Raw genomic sequence first — 15,477 nt, forward strand, 5'->3', positions numbered from 1 at the left:
TGCCGCCCGGATTCCACGGCACCACAGCCCTTACCGTTTTTATAATTTTACACTTTTAAAGTTACGTTGTGTTTCTGTTTCACAACTCATGTTCTCATTCAAAAACCACATAATTGGTCTACCCACGCCAGGCGTGAGGCCCTGCCACCGGCCACTGCGTGGACGAACCTTGGGAACGCGGCACTCCTTAGGGAGGCAGACACGGAAGGCCACGGAGGGCGAGATGTCGCAGGGCGGCTTCGAGGTTGCCAGAGGCTGGGCAGGGGTTTGGGGGCAGGGGGTGGACACTGCGCTGCGGGGTGAGCAGCTGCCACCTTGCTCACCTGACAATGGTTAATTTTGTTTGTGCGTTTCTGCTCAATAAACAAAGTTTGGGGACTGCGGAATGCGTGCTCCTTGGGCTCCGACTGCACCTGGCAGCTTGCAGGCCTTGTGCTGAGTCAGCGCCATTTTATTCCTCATTTTTAATAAAGATGTGTTTATTTGCTTGGAAGGCAGAGTGAGAGAGAGGTCTTGCACCTGCTGATTCACGCCCCAATTAGCTGCAAAAGCCAGGGCTGGGCCGGGTCACAGCCAGGAGCTCCTTCCGGGTCTCCCACGTGGGTGCAGGGGCCCGAGCACTTGGGCCGTCTTCGGCTGCTTTCCCAGGAGCATTAGCAGGGAGCTGGATCGGAAGTGGAGCAGCGGGGCCTTCAGCCGGCGCTTAGGAGGGTTTCTGTTTAAAGGGGGGGGGGGCTCAGAGACGGTGAGCGGTGTGCTGGGATTTGAACCCAGGCCTGGGGCTGGATCCTGAGGTCGAAGGAGCTGAGTCCTGCAGCATGAACCTAGCCAGGCAGCGGCTGAGGCCTGTGCCCCATGGGGTCCTCCCGCCCAGGGCACTGCTCACCTGTGTCCCGTGGGGTCCTCCCGCCCAGGACACTGCTCACCTGTGTCCCGTGGGGTCCTCCCGCCCAGGGCACTGCTCACCTGTGTCCCGTGGGGGCCTCCCGCCCAGGGCACTGCTCACCTGTGTCCCGTGGGGGCCTCCCGCCGAGGGCACTGCTCACCTGTGTCCCGTGGGGTCCTCCCGCCCAGGGCACTGCTCACCTGTGTCCCGTGGGGTCCTCCCGCCCAGGGCACTGCTCACCTGTGTCCCGTGGGGTCCTCCCGCCCAGGGCACTGCTCACCTGTGTCCCGTGGGGGCCTCCCGCCCAGGGCACTGCTCACCTGCAGGGCCCGAGGGGGTCCCAGGCTAGTTTCTCTCCTCCCTGCCCCCACCCTGGCGGCAGAGCCAGGAGTTTTCCCGGCACGGCTGGCCGGGCAGTGAGTCAGCGAGACTTGCTCCGGGGAACGTGTGGGCCGCGGGGCTGTGTCCACTTCCGCCCAGGTTCCTGCTGCTGAGCCCCGTGAGCGTGGCTTCCGAGCACCTGCTGAGCCCGGGGGAGCTCACCACGGCATCGGTCATCGGTCATCGGTCGGGCTGGCTTTGAGGCTGCGCGCCCTGTTTTGGGGCCTTGGTTTTGCGTCTGTTCCGTGGGGGCAGAGAGGGAGGTGTTTGTCGGCATCTTCCTGCGCGTGTCTGTCGGGGTGCAGGTGCCGGGGCTGGGAGCTGCTGGGACTCCTGTTGACCGAGGCTCCCCCGGAGCTGCCATTCATGGGGAATCGGTGTGGGGGCTAACGTGCCTCTGGGCCCTGCTCTGCTCCGTGGTGGCCGGGCCCCAGCCTGCTGACGGGCTTGGTGACCGCCTGGGGCCTCTCCTCCCATGCCCTCTGCCACAGAGGCCTGGTGGACAGTTGTGGTGTGCACTGCTCATCACGGCCCCTTGTTCTGATTCTAGCTTGCCTGGGGTACTGGGGGCACTGACCCACGTCCAGGAGTCTTGGGGGCTGGACTTGAACCCTGAGGGTGGGCTTCAGTGGGTACCCCCGCGAGTAGTCTGTGGTATCACCCCCATTTTACAGAAGGGGACACTGAGGTAGAGAGGCGTGGAGGGTGCTGGGCGTGAGCTGAAGCCACCCCAACGCAGCTGCCTGTGCTCAGCCTGCTGCCGGAGACGGTGGGAAAGCTCCCGCAGCCCTTGGGCGGTGGAATGTGATGCGGCCGGGACGAGGGTTGCACCCGGCTGGGCCTCCCTGCACCTCCCTCCTGCCGCTGTGCAGTGGGCGTGGCTGGCGGAGGCTTGTTCTTCCTGGGAGCACGGGTCACCGAGGCTGGGGCCATACCCTTGACCTCCCCGGGACGAGAGTCTCAGTGGAAGCCTCTGCCTCTGGCGAGGGTGGGGAGGAAGCAGAGGGAACGAACTTGGGGCTGATGGCAAGGGTCCCGCCTCCCCCAGCACCAAGTCTGGGCTGCCCCTCCCCCTGGGCTGCTGGACTCCCTGGAATGTCCCCTGGGCCCCTGGTGACAAATCTCTTTCACCATCTTTTGACCCATGCAATGAATTGCTTCTGGATCGATGGTGGCTCTGCCCTCCCAGCAGCCCCCCCGGCCCCTGCAGCCTCTGATGGTGAGGCCCCAGGAGCCTGCGGCCAGCCGGAAGGCTCTGCCTCCTGACTGCAGATCCAGGCGGAGCTGATGCGGAATCCACCGCCGGAGTCCCCGGGGCAGCCGGAGAGTGGGTGTTGGGTGTGACCCTCAGCTCTGGGACCTCCGGGGGGTTCTGGCCTCATTGCCCCACCTGTACAAGGGGCGTAGGTGGTTGCACGGAGCGAGTACCTTTGTGCCGGGCAGCAAAGCCCACGACCAGGGCTGGACAGCCAGCTGGACGGGCAGATGGCCTCTGTCCCCCGCTGCTGTGGGCCCCCAGGCCTGGCCTGCGCTCCCTGGCCTGGCTGGGAGCCAGGGCTGCCTCCCCCTTCCTCCTGGCTCTTCCCTGCACCCAGAGTGAGGAGGTGGTGGGCCTTGCGGGTGCTGGGGGGGCGGGGGGGGGGCCTAGCGCAGCCTCCCCGCCGCTCACAGGCTGTGTGACCGTGGGCAGGGGGCTGCACCTCTTGGGGCCTCAGGTTCTGCATCTATGACACGGGGTCTGGACGGTGCCGCCTTGCAGGCTGTGAAGATGGCACACTGCCTGGCGTGGCCTGAGGGTGGGGGAGGGGGCACGCTGCTGCTCCCAGTCAGCCGGATAGGGCGGTCCTCGCCCTGCTCCTTGTCCACACCTTTGGGCCTGGTGGGCGGTGGGCTTCTCCCTGCATTGCGCCCCAGATCAAGGTGGCCAGACAATCAGGCTGGGTGGGGGCTGGCGGCTGCTCCCCACCCTGGGATGGGCCCTGTGACCCTTCCCCCATTCTAGCCTAGGACCTAGCCCGGGTCCTGTCTGCTGATGTCCAGGCTGTGGCCCCCGCCTTGACCTGCCCCACTGGCGTGGGGAGGTCCCCTGCCCTCCTGTAGTGGCTGCCATGGTGCTCTGGGCGGGGGGTGGACTCTACCCGGGACCTCCTGTGGCTGCCTGGCTGGGGCTCCTGGGAGAGGCTGAGGGGTGGTCGCCTGCGATCCCAGTGGCTTCTCAGTGGCAAGGCTCGGAAGTCGGCCTGTGTCTGCTCCGGCTTCCACCGGGACGGGGCTGGCTGACCGTGGCCAGGCGGAGGCCCCTGCTCCCTAGGTGTCAAAGGGTGCCCCTACCTAGTGCTAGTGCCCCAAGTCCCCGGGATGGCTTCTGGTACGGCTACACCCCCTGCCGCCGGTCCTGCTCACCCTGGGGAGGGAAGAGGGAGCTGTTGGCTCTGGTTCGAATCCCGGCTCCTTCACTTCCGAGCTGTGTGAGCTCAGGTCGCGGCTTCCGCTCTCCGGTCCAGGAAGCAGGGGTGGCCCCGCCGGGTGGTGGCGGGGACTCATCAGGGTCGCACGTACAGGCAGCATGCAGGCACTGAAGGCTGCTCCCCTCCTCCCCTGCAGCTCTCCCCACCCCCACCCTGTCCTCCATCTGCCACCATCCACAGCCTTCCTGCCAGGACTGGGGCTGGGCCTCCCCTGGCCGGCTTCCTGTCTCCACTCCAAATTCAGTGGCCCAGGCCCTCCTCGGCCTGGCTGACCCTGAGAAGGGTCTCACTAAAACCCCAGCAGCAGGGCCCGCGTGCCCGGTCCCGGGTGTCCCTGACCCCTCCTCCAGGAGGGCCCTGGGTTCTCTCGCATCTCACAGCCGTCGCCTGCTGGCTCCCCTTCCCCTTCTAGCCTGTTCTGGGATGTTCCTACCGAGTCCCCGAAACGGGAATCCTCAGGGCTGCTGGGAGGTGCCCGGTGTTGCGCCCCTGCAGCTCGTGGCCTTGCTGGCGCTGGGCGGGGTGGGGTCTGATCGCCCACGGCTCTTCCTAGGTCAGGGCTGGGGGCTTCCTGCTGCTCACTGGGGGCCGGTGCTGTGGGCCTGGCTCTGCCTGAGCCCGCGCCAGGGCAGGGTGCAGGTGGCCGGCCGCCGAGGCTTCCGGGAGCCGTGCCCAGAGCCTCCGTGTCTCCAGCTGCCCGCAGGGGCCTGTCTCTGGAGCTGCCGCAGATGGCAGGACCGAGTGCCAAGCCTGGGGGCACTGGAGTGAAGAAAAAGCTGAACAAAGGAAGAGGGCGGGAAAGTGGCATCTGGCTCGTTCCCGCGAGCCTCCTGGGCCGCGACGGAGCTTTGGGGCGGCATGTGGCACCGGGCGCAGGGGTGGGGGCGCTCAGGCGTGGCAGTGGTGATGACCGGCAGCAGTTGAGCACCGGCTGTGTGCATTCCTGGAGGCTAGCGCCGTGCCACTCCCGAGGGAGCAGCTCAGTGGGGTGCAGCGACGTGTCCTGGTTGGCACGGTGAGGCCGAGGTAGGGGGCGCTTGTGAGAGCAGCCCCAGCTCCCTGGCCTCTGACCCCTGGGCTCTGGCTGGGGTGGAGGAGCTCCTGCGGGGTCTACTCGAGACAGAGACCTCGGTGAGCAACGCCCGTTTTCCACTGGGGAGACTGAGCTCAGAGAGGCCGTGACCTTGCCCGTGGCAGAGCTGGGAGTCTGGCGCTGGCTCAGGCTGCTCCCTCCACTGTTGGTGTTTACTTGTCGTTTCATGCAGAAATTCAGCGGATGAAGAACACGCGAACACAGGGTGCGGCACGCGGCGCGGCAGGCAGTCACAGCGGGTGGGAGTGGGGCCTGTCGCGGCCTCCCCGACCTGCACACCCTGACCTGGGGGAGTCGTCCTGCTATTGTTAGCCTCGGGGGGCCTCTGGACACAGCAGGCTGTCTGCCGTCCCCGTGGTCATTCTGTCACCTTGAGTGGAGCGTCGGACTCCGCCCCCGGGTCCTGCGTTCACTGTCCTGCCGTGTGGGCCCCGTGCTTTGTTGGTCCGCGCACCTGTTCTCGGACAGTCGCGTCCGGCTTTTCTGAGGTTGGCAGTAAAGCTTTGGTGAGCGTCCTGCCCAGGTCTCTGTGTGGACGCGCTTGCCCTGGAGCGGAGTGGCCGGGTCCCTGGGGAAGAAGTCGCCCAGCAGGGGCCAGCGCTGTGGGCGCAGCCGGCACACCGGTTCGTGTCCCAGCTCCACTTCTGATCCAGCCCCCTGGGAAAGCAACAGAGGGTGGCCCAAGTGCCTGGGCCCCGCCCCCAATGTGGGAGACCCGGAAGAAGCGTCTGGCGTCAGCTTGGCCCAGGCCATTGGAGCCACGTGGGGAGTGAACCAGCGGATGGGAGATTGATCTCTTTCTCTCTCTCTCTCTGTAAATCTTTCAAATAAATAAAATTTTAAGGAAAAAAAAAAGTCACCGCCTGTTTCCCAGCCGGGTTCACCATTTGGCGTCTGCCCGGCAATAGTGGCGGCTCCAGTTGCTCCTCTTTCCCGTCAGCACTTGATGTTGTCCGTCATTTTTTTAAACAATTTATTTATTTATTTGACAGGCAAAATGAGAGACACAGAGAGGTCTTCTATCCACTGGTTCACCCCTCCGATGGCCACAATGGCTGGAGCTGGGCCAGGCTGAAGCCAGGAGCTTCTTCCGAGTCTCCCACGCGGGTGCAGGGACCCAAGGACCTGGGCCATCCCCTACTGCTTTCCCAGGCCATAGCAGAGGGCTGGATCGGAAGTGGAGCAGCCGGGACTCGAACCCGCGTTCTGACACTGTGGACAGCGGGCCGAGTGTCCTCTCACCGCCGCAGTGACGCGTCCGCCACCCCCTTCATGTCAGTCAGCTCTGACCTTTGTCGCTGTGCTGGTTTCAGCTGAGTATGGCGACTCACACATGTTGGAATGAGGACGGGAGATCCCCCCACCCATCCTTCACTGGCTTGCTTGGGGTCCTCTAGGCAGTTAGGGGGTGGGTTTCCCAGTGGCCGTGGGTCCCCGTGACCACCCCGCAGCCTGCGGCGGGAATCCTGGCTCCGTCATTTCCTAGCCACGGGCCCTTGGCGTGACAGTTGGATTCTCTGCGCCTCAGTCTCCCTGTCTGTCTAATGGGTCACGGGGCTGGGTCTGTGTCCTGCGGACTAGGCTGTGACACCTGCACCCTGGGCTGGAGTGCTGCTTTGAGTCCCGGCTCCTCTGCTTCCCTCCCTGCTGATGCGCCCTGGGAGGCAGAGGATGGCCCAAGTCCTGTGCCCCAGGCGGACTCCTGCTGGGAATCGGAGGGGTCCCTGGCCCTCACCCCGGCCGTTGCAGCCGTCGGGGAGTGAGCCAGTGGATGGAAGACCTCTCTCTGTCTGTCACTCTGTCTTTCAAGTAAATAAACCAGTCTTTCGGGAGCGAGGGTAGCAGTACGTGCCCCTCAGGCTTGCCCAGCAGACTTGGCCTGGCGTGTTCAGTGCGTGGGGCCCGGGGCCCACAGCCAGCATCGTCTGCACCTGCGCACAGAGCCCGCACACGGCCACTGCCCGCGTAGTAACACAGAGCCTGCACGTGGATGCTGCCCACACACGGCCACTGCCCACGTAGTAACGCGACCCTGTGTGTTGTCTCCTGCAGGCCTCCTGCGTCCACGGGGACGCGGCCGTGCTGCCGGCAGCTTCCGGTAGGTGCGGGTCGGTGCTGGGGGGATTTCTGGTGGGAAGTGACTCAGCAGTGCCTGCGGGTGGGGGAGGGGGACTCTGGCTTTTCAGAGCCGCCCGGGGCAGGGGGCAGCGGGGAGTTTGGGGGGCATCTCTGGGCTGCAGATGTCGGCATGGTGGGTGGGCTTCTCTCTCGGTTCTGGGGTCCACATTGCTGCTGTGCAGTTTGGGTGGTGGGTGCTGGGGGATGCCCTCAGGCTGGACTCCTCTCCCTGCCCGCTGTGCACACTTTCTGGTGGACAGCAGCCTGGTTCCTGCCCTGGCACAGGGCACCTGGCACAGGACACCTGGTGGTGGGTGGGGCCTCCCCAGCCACTGTTTTCCCTGCATCCTTGATCCTGTGAACGGCATCCCCCAGTGGGCCCATTCTACAGATGTGAAAACCGAGGCACAGGTTGGTGCCTTGAGCCATGTGTCTCAGCTGGAAGCTAAGAACCCTGTTTGGCACCTACTTGGGAAGCTGGCCTGTTCTGCCTAGCACGCCCATTTTACAGCTGGGCAGACTGAGGCTGGTGGGTCTGGTGGGTCTGTGCGATGCCTCGCTTTCGTGCCTCGTGTGTTTAGTGGCTGGGGGGTCTCCCCAGAAAGCAGGGTGTGGGTGTTGGGGAAAGGGAGCCAGCGTCAGCCGGGCTGGTCCGTGGGGCTCTGATGTGTGTTCTCGCTCGGGGAGGGGCAGCGTCCTGGGCCTGAGTGTAGCACCCTCAGCCACTTCTCAGCTGTGAGCAGGGGCCATGGTCACATCTGCCGTGGGCTCATGTGAGGGTGAGTTGAGCCAGGCCCAGGTACACAGCAGGCGCCATGTGGGTGTCGGCCCACATTTCCGTGTTTTTGCATTTTTTTAACCAGCTGAGGGGGACCTGAACCCATGGCCCCTGTCCCTGTGTCTGTCCCCAGAGTCGTGGGGCTGACCCGGGCCTGGTGTGAGGAGTTGGGCTGCTGGGGACGGGGAGGGGGGCACCCTGGGTGTGGGGGCAAGACCCAGGCCCCTTCCAGCTCCATGTGGCCAGTGTGGCGTGGTTTGTCCCCCACGAGCGGGAGCCCCGGGCGCCTGCACTTCCAGTGACTTCTGTGGGTGTCAGCCAGGCCTCCCAGAGGGTCCCGGGAGTAGCCAGCAGAGCCCCTGACCTTTGACCTCGGCATCTGGGGTGGGGCCCAGCAGCACCGTGTGTTCTGCAGGCGGGGACTGGCTGTGTCCTGGGTGTGACGGTTGGGGGGGGGGTCAGTTTGTGCGACCCTGTTCTGCAGAAGGGCTCGCTGAGGTCACAGCCCCGAGGGGCGTGGTGGCGAGTTCCGGTCCTTGACCCCGACACCACCTGGCCTGACTCTCTGGGGAGCTCTCCCGAGGCGCCTCTGCCTGTGCCTCAGTCTCGTCGTCTGTGAGATGGGCGCCTGGCCGTTCTGCAGGGGGACTCTCCCAGGAGTCCACTGCACGCCAGGCCCCGTGGTGGGTGCGGCGGGCAGAGCGCCCATCCCCCACAGGCAGAGACTTCCCTGAGAAGGTGCTGTTTGAAGACTGAGGAGGGGGCTTGTGGGAATCGGGGGGTTGAGGGGTGACCAGGCCCTGGGTAGGATTCTGTTCTCACTGGGGTTTCCGTGGGGGGCCTCTTCTCTTTGTCCTGAGGTCATTTGCTTCTCTGAGCCTGGCCCTGCTGCTGCCCTACCACCCTGAGTGGGGGTGGTGTGGTCCCCCAGGTGAGCCACCTGGCCAGCCGAGGGGAGGCGAGGGGAGGCGGTAGGCTCAGCTGGCAGACCCTCCCCCTCCCCCCGCCTCCCCCTCCCTGCTCCTCTGTGACCCCCTCTGGGTCTGATGGGGACGGCTGAGTTATCTGCTTGTCAGCCTGGTGACCTCCCGAGGACGATAAAAGGGCTTTTTGTCTGCGAGCACTTAGCTTCCTCCCTGGGCCGATCCATCACGGCCAGGCGGCAGAGGGAGGCAGCAGCCATGGGGTGGGCCCTGCGCCCGTCTGGGGGTGGCGGGGTCGCGGCGGCAGGGCGGAGCTCCTGGCTGACGGGTCCTTGCTGTCCCCCCACCCCCCTGCTGGGGAACCTGTGATGCCGGCAGGACGGGTGTGGGCTCAGCTCTGCCTTGCTACCCACATGCACACCACCCCCCAAAACGGGACGTCCCTGGGGCACGTGGCGGGGGCAGGGCAGTGCTTGGAGGTCCCCCAAGGGGGTGGCTGGGTGGGCCCTGGGCCAGGTGTGGATTCCCACTGGCAGTGGGGGCTGCCTGGCAGAGTTCGCCCTGGACTTGACCCTTGGAGCTTTCTTCAGCTGGGGAATGGGGCCCTTGTAAATCAGGGTGACAGATGGGAGGTGGGGGCGGCTGGGGAGGAGGGTCAGGGCCACCTGCAGCAGTCAAGTGACCCCGGGGGCAGGGTGCAGTGTCACAACGGTGGGGGGGCCTGTGGGTGCCTGGGGCTTCCTGGGGTGGGCAGAGAGTATGGACCCCCCTCCCCCCGGGGGGTTCTCCCGTTCCTTCCAGGCCCAGGATGCTCGGCCCTGGCCGGTGCCCCCCCCTTCCTCCGCTCCCCCTCCCCTTGCCTCCTCCCTTCCTCCCCACAGGCCACCCTCAAATGACAGCAATTAATGGTGCCTGTGGCGGCTGGCAGGGGGGAGGGAGGAGGAGGCTGGCGGGGAGCTGGGGTCTGCCCGTGGCCGCCTGGCTCATCGGCCTGGGGACCCCCCCCCCCCCACTGTCGCCCGCCCTCCCCATCACAGCACTCTGCATGGCCACGGGCTCCGGGGCCGCCTTGGCTTTCTGTCATCACTGTCTCTCTGCTGCGGAAGTGGGCGGGCTCTGGGGGGGCAGCGGAGGGACACCAGGGGTCTCCACCTGAGTCTCCGCTCAGGTCACCGTGCAGCCCCCAGCCAGCTCCTCCCTGCAGGCCCCTGCCTTTTGTCTGTGTCTCCTGGGAGGAACCCGGCATCAGGCCCTCTCCTGGACAGCAGGCATCAGTTAAATGCCCCCAGTCGGAGGCTGCCGTGGGTGTGTGGGGCTTGAGCCAGGAGCCCCACTGGGCGGGGGTGGGCGTGTCTTCATCAGGATTCCGAGGATCCTGGTCCGTCCCGTGTGTGCCGGGCCTAGCAATAGCGGTGAGGCCCCGCTGGAGTTGGGGCTGCAGGTAGCGTGGCTCAGCCTGGGGTCGTGACCTTGCTGGGGGCGGGGTTTGACCCAGACCTGCCTTGGCCTGAGCTCGAGGTCAGGGCCCTTGGGGGAAGCTCCGGGCAGCGGCAGGGCCAGCGGCTGACAAGTGGGGAATTGGAGCTGGCGGTGCCGAGGAGGTAGCGTGTGTATTTCTCTGGTTCACGTAAAAATCAGCCGCCTTCTTGCGAGGTAGGAGGTGCACTTGTTTTAAGCATCTGTTCCATGAGTTTTTTTTTTTTTTTTGACAGGCAGAGTGGACAGTGAGAGAGAGACAAAGAGAAAGGTCTTCCTTTGCCGTTGGTTCACCCTCCAATGGCCGCTGCGGCCGGCGCACTGCGCTGATCCGATGGCAGGAGCCAGGAGCCAGGTGCTTTTCCTGGTCTCCCATGGGGTGCAGGGCCCAAGCACTTGGGCCATCCTCCACTGCACTCCCGGGCCACAGCAGAGTGAAAAAGATTATTTATTTGAGAGTCAGAGTTACACAGAGAAAGGAGAGGCGGGGAGAGAGAGAGAGAGAGAGAGAGAGAGAGGTCTTCCATCCGCTGGTCACTCCCTGATTGGCCACAATGGCCGGAGCTGTACTGGTCTGAAGCCAGGAGCCAGGAGCTTCTTCTGGGTCTCCCACATGGGTGCAGGGACCCAAGGACTTGGGCCATCTTCTACTGCTTTCCCAGGCCATAGCAGAGAGCTGGATCAGAAGAGGAGCAGCCAGGACTCGAACTGGCGTTCATACGGGATGCCAGCTTTTTAAGATTTATTTATTTATTTGAAACTCAGAGTTAGATCTTCCATCTGCTGATTCACTCCCCAGTGGCCAGGGCTGGGCCGAAGCCAGGAGCTCCATCCATGTCTCCCACATGGGCAAAGCCGTCTTCCGCTGCTTTCCCAGGTGCACTAGCAGGGAGCTGGATTGGAAGTGGAGCAGCTGGGACTCGAACCTGCGCCCGTGTGGGATGTGGGCACTGCAGGCAATGGCTCAGGTGGCCCTGGCTGCCAGCTCCGTGAGCTTTGACCAGGGTGACCTTTTCCATGACACCGAGCAGCATGGACATGCGGGGTTTCCTCCAGGCCCCGCCCCTCCCCACCAGGAGTACACAGCGATCTGTTCTAGAGTCTTCTAGAAGCCCGTAAGAATACTGCGTCCCAGTGTGCACGCGCCTGTGTGCCGTGTGGTGTTCCCGCGAGTCCCCGCTGCTCGTCGGGAGTCGTGCCCGTGTGGGAGCCTCGTGGTTTCTGGCTGCGTGGACAGGGCTGCTCAGGACATGGCTGTGCGAGCCGGCTGAGGGGCTGCTCTGCTCCTGGACGTGTGGTTACCGTGGGATTTAAGTTTCCTCCGGCGCCGCGGGAGCGCACAGGTGCCCCCGCTCGGCCGGCGTTTGCGTCGTGGGTTGCGCTGTTTGTCGCGCCGTCCGCCGCGCCGTCCATGCGTTTGGTGTCTGTTCAGGTTGGCATCTGCTGGCTGGGGAGCTCACCACGCGGCTGCCTGCGGTGCCAGCTCTGCCTGCTCCTGCCGCCTTTTCTGGCCGCGGCCACGGCCTCCACGGTGGGGTGGGGGGAGAAGCGAGGATTTCCAGGGCAGCTGCGGGTGGTGGCCCTCACGTGCCCATTTGACAGATGAGCAAACCGAGGCTGTGGACGAGAACTGAAACCGCCCTGTGAGTTGCGTGCTCTCTCCTCCGTGCGGCCAGGAGCTCCTGGCTCTGAGGGCTGTGTGGCTATGTGGCTGGCCCAGGGGGTCTGCCGCATTGGTGGCTGGGCAGGTGCATCCCCTACCCCTCGTGGAGATCCTCTGCCTCCCGCCAGCCCTGTCCCTGGCTCGGGCACTGCTGAGGGACTCTGGGACCCTGTCAGGGGTCCCCCTTGCTCCACCCTCGCTGTCCAGGCTCAGCCGGGGAGCTGCCAGGGAGCTGTTTGGGGCGCGGCAGGAGCAGGCCCTCGGGCAGCCCAGGAGTGGGGGTGGGGACAGAAGGGGCCCCCCTCCTGCCTTGCCCCAGGGGTGTCGGCTAAGATGGCTTTTCGGGGAAGGAGGCCCCTAAATTAAATAAGCAATCCCGTAAATAAATAAGTAATGAAGTTAGCGGGGTGCCTAATTACATCAGATTCCTCATTAGGGATGGATGCCTGCCCGATCATTGCCCTTGTTTGCAGTCTCCGCTCCGCCACGTGTCTCCTGTGCGCGTAGCAGTCCCTGGCCTGCTGGCAGCAGGAGGCGCCTCTGGCGGGGCCGGGGTGGGGTCCCCGCGGGGCCGGGCGCCGTGCCGCACCCAGGGATCCAGACGGACTTGGCTTGGATACCGCAGTGGGGTTTATAAACCTCCTTGGCTTTTGGCTTTTCAATTTTTGTTTGTTTATTTTCATTTTATTTGGGCGGCAGAGAGACAGAAACAGATGAATCTTGTTCTGCTGGTTCTCTCCCCCGAGTGCCTGCGACAGCCAGGGCTGGGCCGGGCCCGAGCCAGGAGCCAGGAGCTCCATCCGGGTCTCCCACGTGGGTACTGGGGCCGGCACCTGCTGCCTCCCAGAACGAACGTTCGCAGGGGGCTGGATCACAGGAGGCGCTGGGGGACGTGGATGTCCCAAACGTGACTTGGCTGCTGTGACAAAGCCCGCCCCTCCCGCTTGGAATTTGGGCGACGACGCCAGTGGCAGCCGCGGGAAGAGCAGGGTTTGCCCAGAGTCGCCCTCTGCGTGTGAGTTTTGCGTCCTGTGGAGCTGGTGGGCAGCCGGGGCCGGCGTCTCCCTAGCCTCAGCCTCCAGCTTGCTGTGTGGGCGGGGCACCGTGTGTAGAGTGTGTGTGGGTGCTGGGTGCTGTATGTATCGTGTCTGTGTGTGTGTGTGTGGGTGCTGGGTGCTGTATGTATCGTGTTTGTGTGTGTGTGTGTGTGTGTGTGTGTGCATGCATGCGTACCAGGTGCTCTGTGTATCCTGTGTGTGTGTGCATGTGTATGTGTATCGTGTGTGTGTGTGCACTTGTGTGTATACCAGGTGCTGTGTGTATCTGTGTGTGCATGTGTGTGCTGGGTGCTGTGTGTATCGTAGAGTGTGTGTGTGTGTGTGTGTGTGTGGTGGGCTCCTTGGCTCGGGGGCTGGCTCAGGATGGCCCCCACTGTGAGAGTCACAGTGCCCCAGGTTCTGGCTGCTGCCTTGATGGCCATAAACCCCCAGAAGCCGCCGGGAACCGGGCAGTGTGGCTGCGTGCTACCTGGGGACTGGGCCGCGCCGTTGGCTGGGATGCGGGCTCTCCTTCATGGCTCCCCTCTCCCTGGGGACCAGGCTGCGCCGTCGGCTGGGACATAGGCTCTCCTCCACGGCTCCCCTCTCCCTGGGGACTGGGCCGCGCCATTGACTGGGCTCCTCCACGGCTCCCATCTCCCTGGGGACCGGGCCATGCCGTCGGCTGGAACGCGGGCTCTTCTCCATGGCTCCCTCTCTCCCTGGGGACCGGGCCGCGCCGTCGGCTGGGACGCGGGCTCTTCTCCATGGCTCCCTCTCTCCCTGGGGACCGGGCCGCGCCGTCGGCTGGGACGCGGGCTCTCCTCCACGGCTCCCCTCTCCCTGGGGACCGGGCCGCACCATCGGCTGGGACGCGGGCTCTCCTCCACGGCTCCCCTCTCCCTGGGGACTGGGCCGCGCCGTTGGCTGGGACGTAGGCTCTCCTCCACGGCTCCTCTCTCTTGGTGGCGCTGCTTTGCTTCCTCTTCAGGCAGCTGTGTCCCACCGCGGCTCTGATGATGACAGCTGGGCCCATTTTCCAGATGGGAACCCGGAGGCCCGGGGGTGATGGGCCTGGGCTCTATCTGGCTGTCGGCGCCTGGTTGGGAACCGAGGCCACTGTGGCCCTGGTGTCGGGGGGCCGCCTCTCCTGACAGGCAAGTCCAGGGGCCACGTGTGCCCTGGGCTGGCCTTGCCGTGCCCCTGCCAGGCCCGGTGACTAGCCCAGCTGTCTGTCTCAGGTGGGGAGCAGCTGTGCCCACGTGCAGTAGGAGCTGGGATGGGGGACGCAGGAGGGGGCCGAGGGGCAGCATTGCCCCCACGTCTGTCCCTGCAAACTCCCGACTCCCAGCCAGAGTCCCCCCGTTCCTCCTGGGTGCCCCTTGGGTCCCCAGAGCCCAGCCTGTGCAGGGACAGTGGGGACTGCCCTCGGATGCAGACAAGGACACCCTTTTCTTTCTGGGGTGCGCTCATGTACCCAGCACCCCATGGGGCCTGTCTCAGGGGTCCTGGCAGGGCCTGAGGTGTGGGGGTGTGGGGTGCTCTCCCTGTCCCTCACTGCAGCCTGCAGGAGTGAGGGGAGTTGAGGACAGGCCCACCTGAAGGGTGGCATGTCCCTGGTTGTCCTGGGGAGGGGAGCATCCCGGGGGACTGCCTGGAAGAGGTGGTGTAAGCACGTGTAGTTATAGCAAACCTGCCCTGGAGGGTTGAATAATGCACGTCGAGTGTGTCACGCAGGCCGGGTCCCGGCAGGTACTGAGCTTACTGCATCGGCTGACCCCTGCGAGCCTCCCCGCGCCGAGCGGCCTCGGTGCTGCGGGAGCTGTTGTCATTGCTAACGTGAGCTCTGTTTCTTTCTTCTTTTTTTTTTTTTTTTTTTTTTAAGTTCCTACACTTATTTATTTTTAAGACTGAGTTATTTGAGAGGCAGAGTGACAGAGAGAGATCTTCCGCCTACTGGTTCACCCCCCAAGTGGCCGGGATGGTCGGGGCTGGGCCAGGCTGAAGCCAGGAGCTTCATCTGCGTCTCCCACATGGGTGCCGGGGCCCAAGCACTTGGGCCGACCTCCACTGCTTTCCCAGTGCATCAGCAGGGAGCTGGATTGGAAGTGGGGCAGCCGGGACTCGAACCGGTGCTCACATGGGGTGCCAGTGCCGCAGGTGGTAGCCTTGCCCGCTGCACCACGGCGCCGGCCCTGTGCGCCCTCGTTTCTGACGGCCCTTGAGCAGCTGTTTCTGCGAGGTCAGGTCAGCCACACTCGGAGGGACTGGAGGCTGTCCGGGGAGAGGGAGTCCACCGTGGTGCAGAGAAGCCTGTGTGGCCTGTAGGGTCTTCCCGTGACCCCACCCCTGCTGCTTCCAGCGGCCCTGGGACGCAGGCGCTCCTCCTCCAGGCCTGTGCTATGGTCAGGGAGCTGAGGGCACACGGGTTGAGAGCTGTTTAAGGCTGTGCAGCTGGCCGCTGGTGGGCCTGGGCTTTGAACCCAGGAGCCCGCGCCGACAGCACCTGCCGCGGACAATGGGGACGACACAGGCGGCCCTCCCCAGGCCCCCTGGCCGTGCCAGGCCCTGCCGCAGCCAGCCGGGATCTCTTGGCAGGGCCATGCCAGCCGTGGGCCAGGCTCCGTGTGCCACGTAGGGCCCAGGCATGCAGC

At 64.8% G+C, this 15,477-nt stretch overlaps 1 protein-coding gene across 5 annotated transcripts in view; it reads left to right on the forward strand.

Annotated features, from left to right (window-relative positions):
• The window catches only part of NCOR2 (nuclear receptor corepressor 2), a 160,757-nt gene that overhangs the window by 15,058 nt on the left and 130,222 nt on the right, over nt 1-15,477 (forward strand). Inside the window, exon 2 of one of the 5 annotated variants that reach the window (XM_070066059.2) lies at nt 6,881-6,926. The exons of the other annotated variants lie outside the window; for them this stretch is intronic. The gene's annotated coding sequence lies outside the window, so the exon portion shown is untranslated. The remainder of the gene's footprint in view (nt 1-6,880; nt 6,927-15,477) is intronic. 5 annotated transcript variants of the gene reach the window in all.

The sequence above is a fragment of the Oryctolagus cuniculus genome, chromosome 21 (genome assembly GCF_051225735.1).
Source record: "Oryctolagus cuniculus isolate XC-2025 breed Fujian yellow rabbit chromosome 21, ASM5122573v1, whole genome shotgun sequence".
Lineage (NCBI taxonomy): Eukaryota > Metazoa > Chordata > Mammalia > Lagomorpha > Leporidae > Oryctolagus > Oryctolagus cuniculus.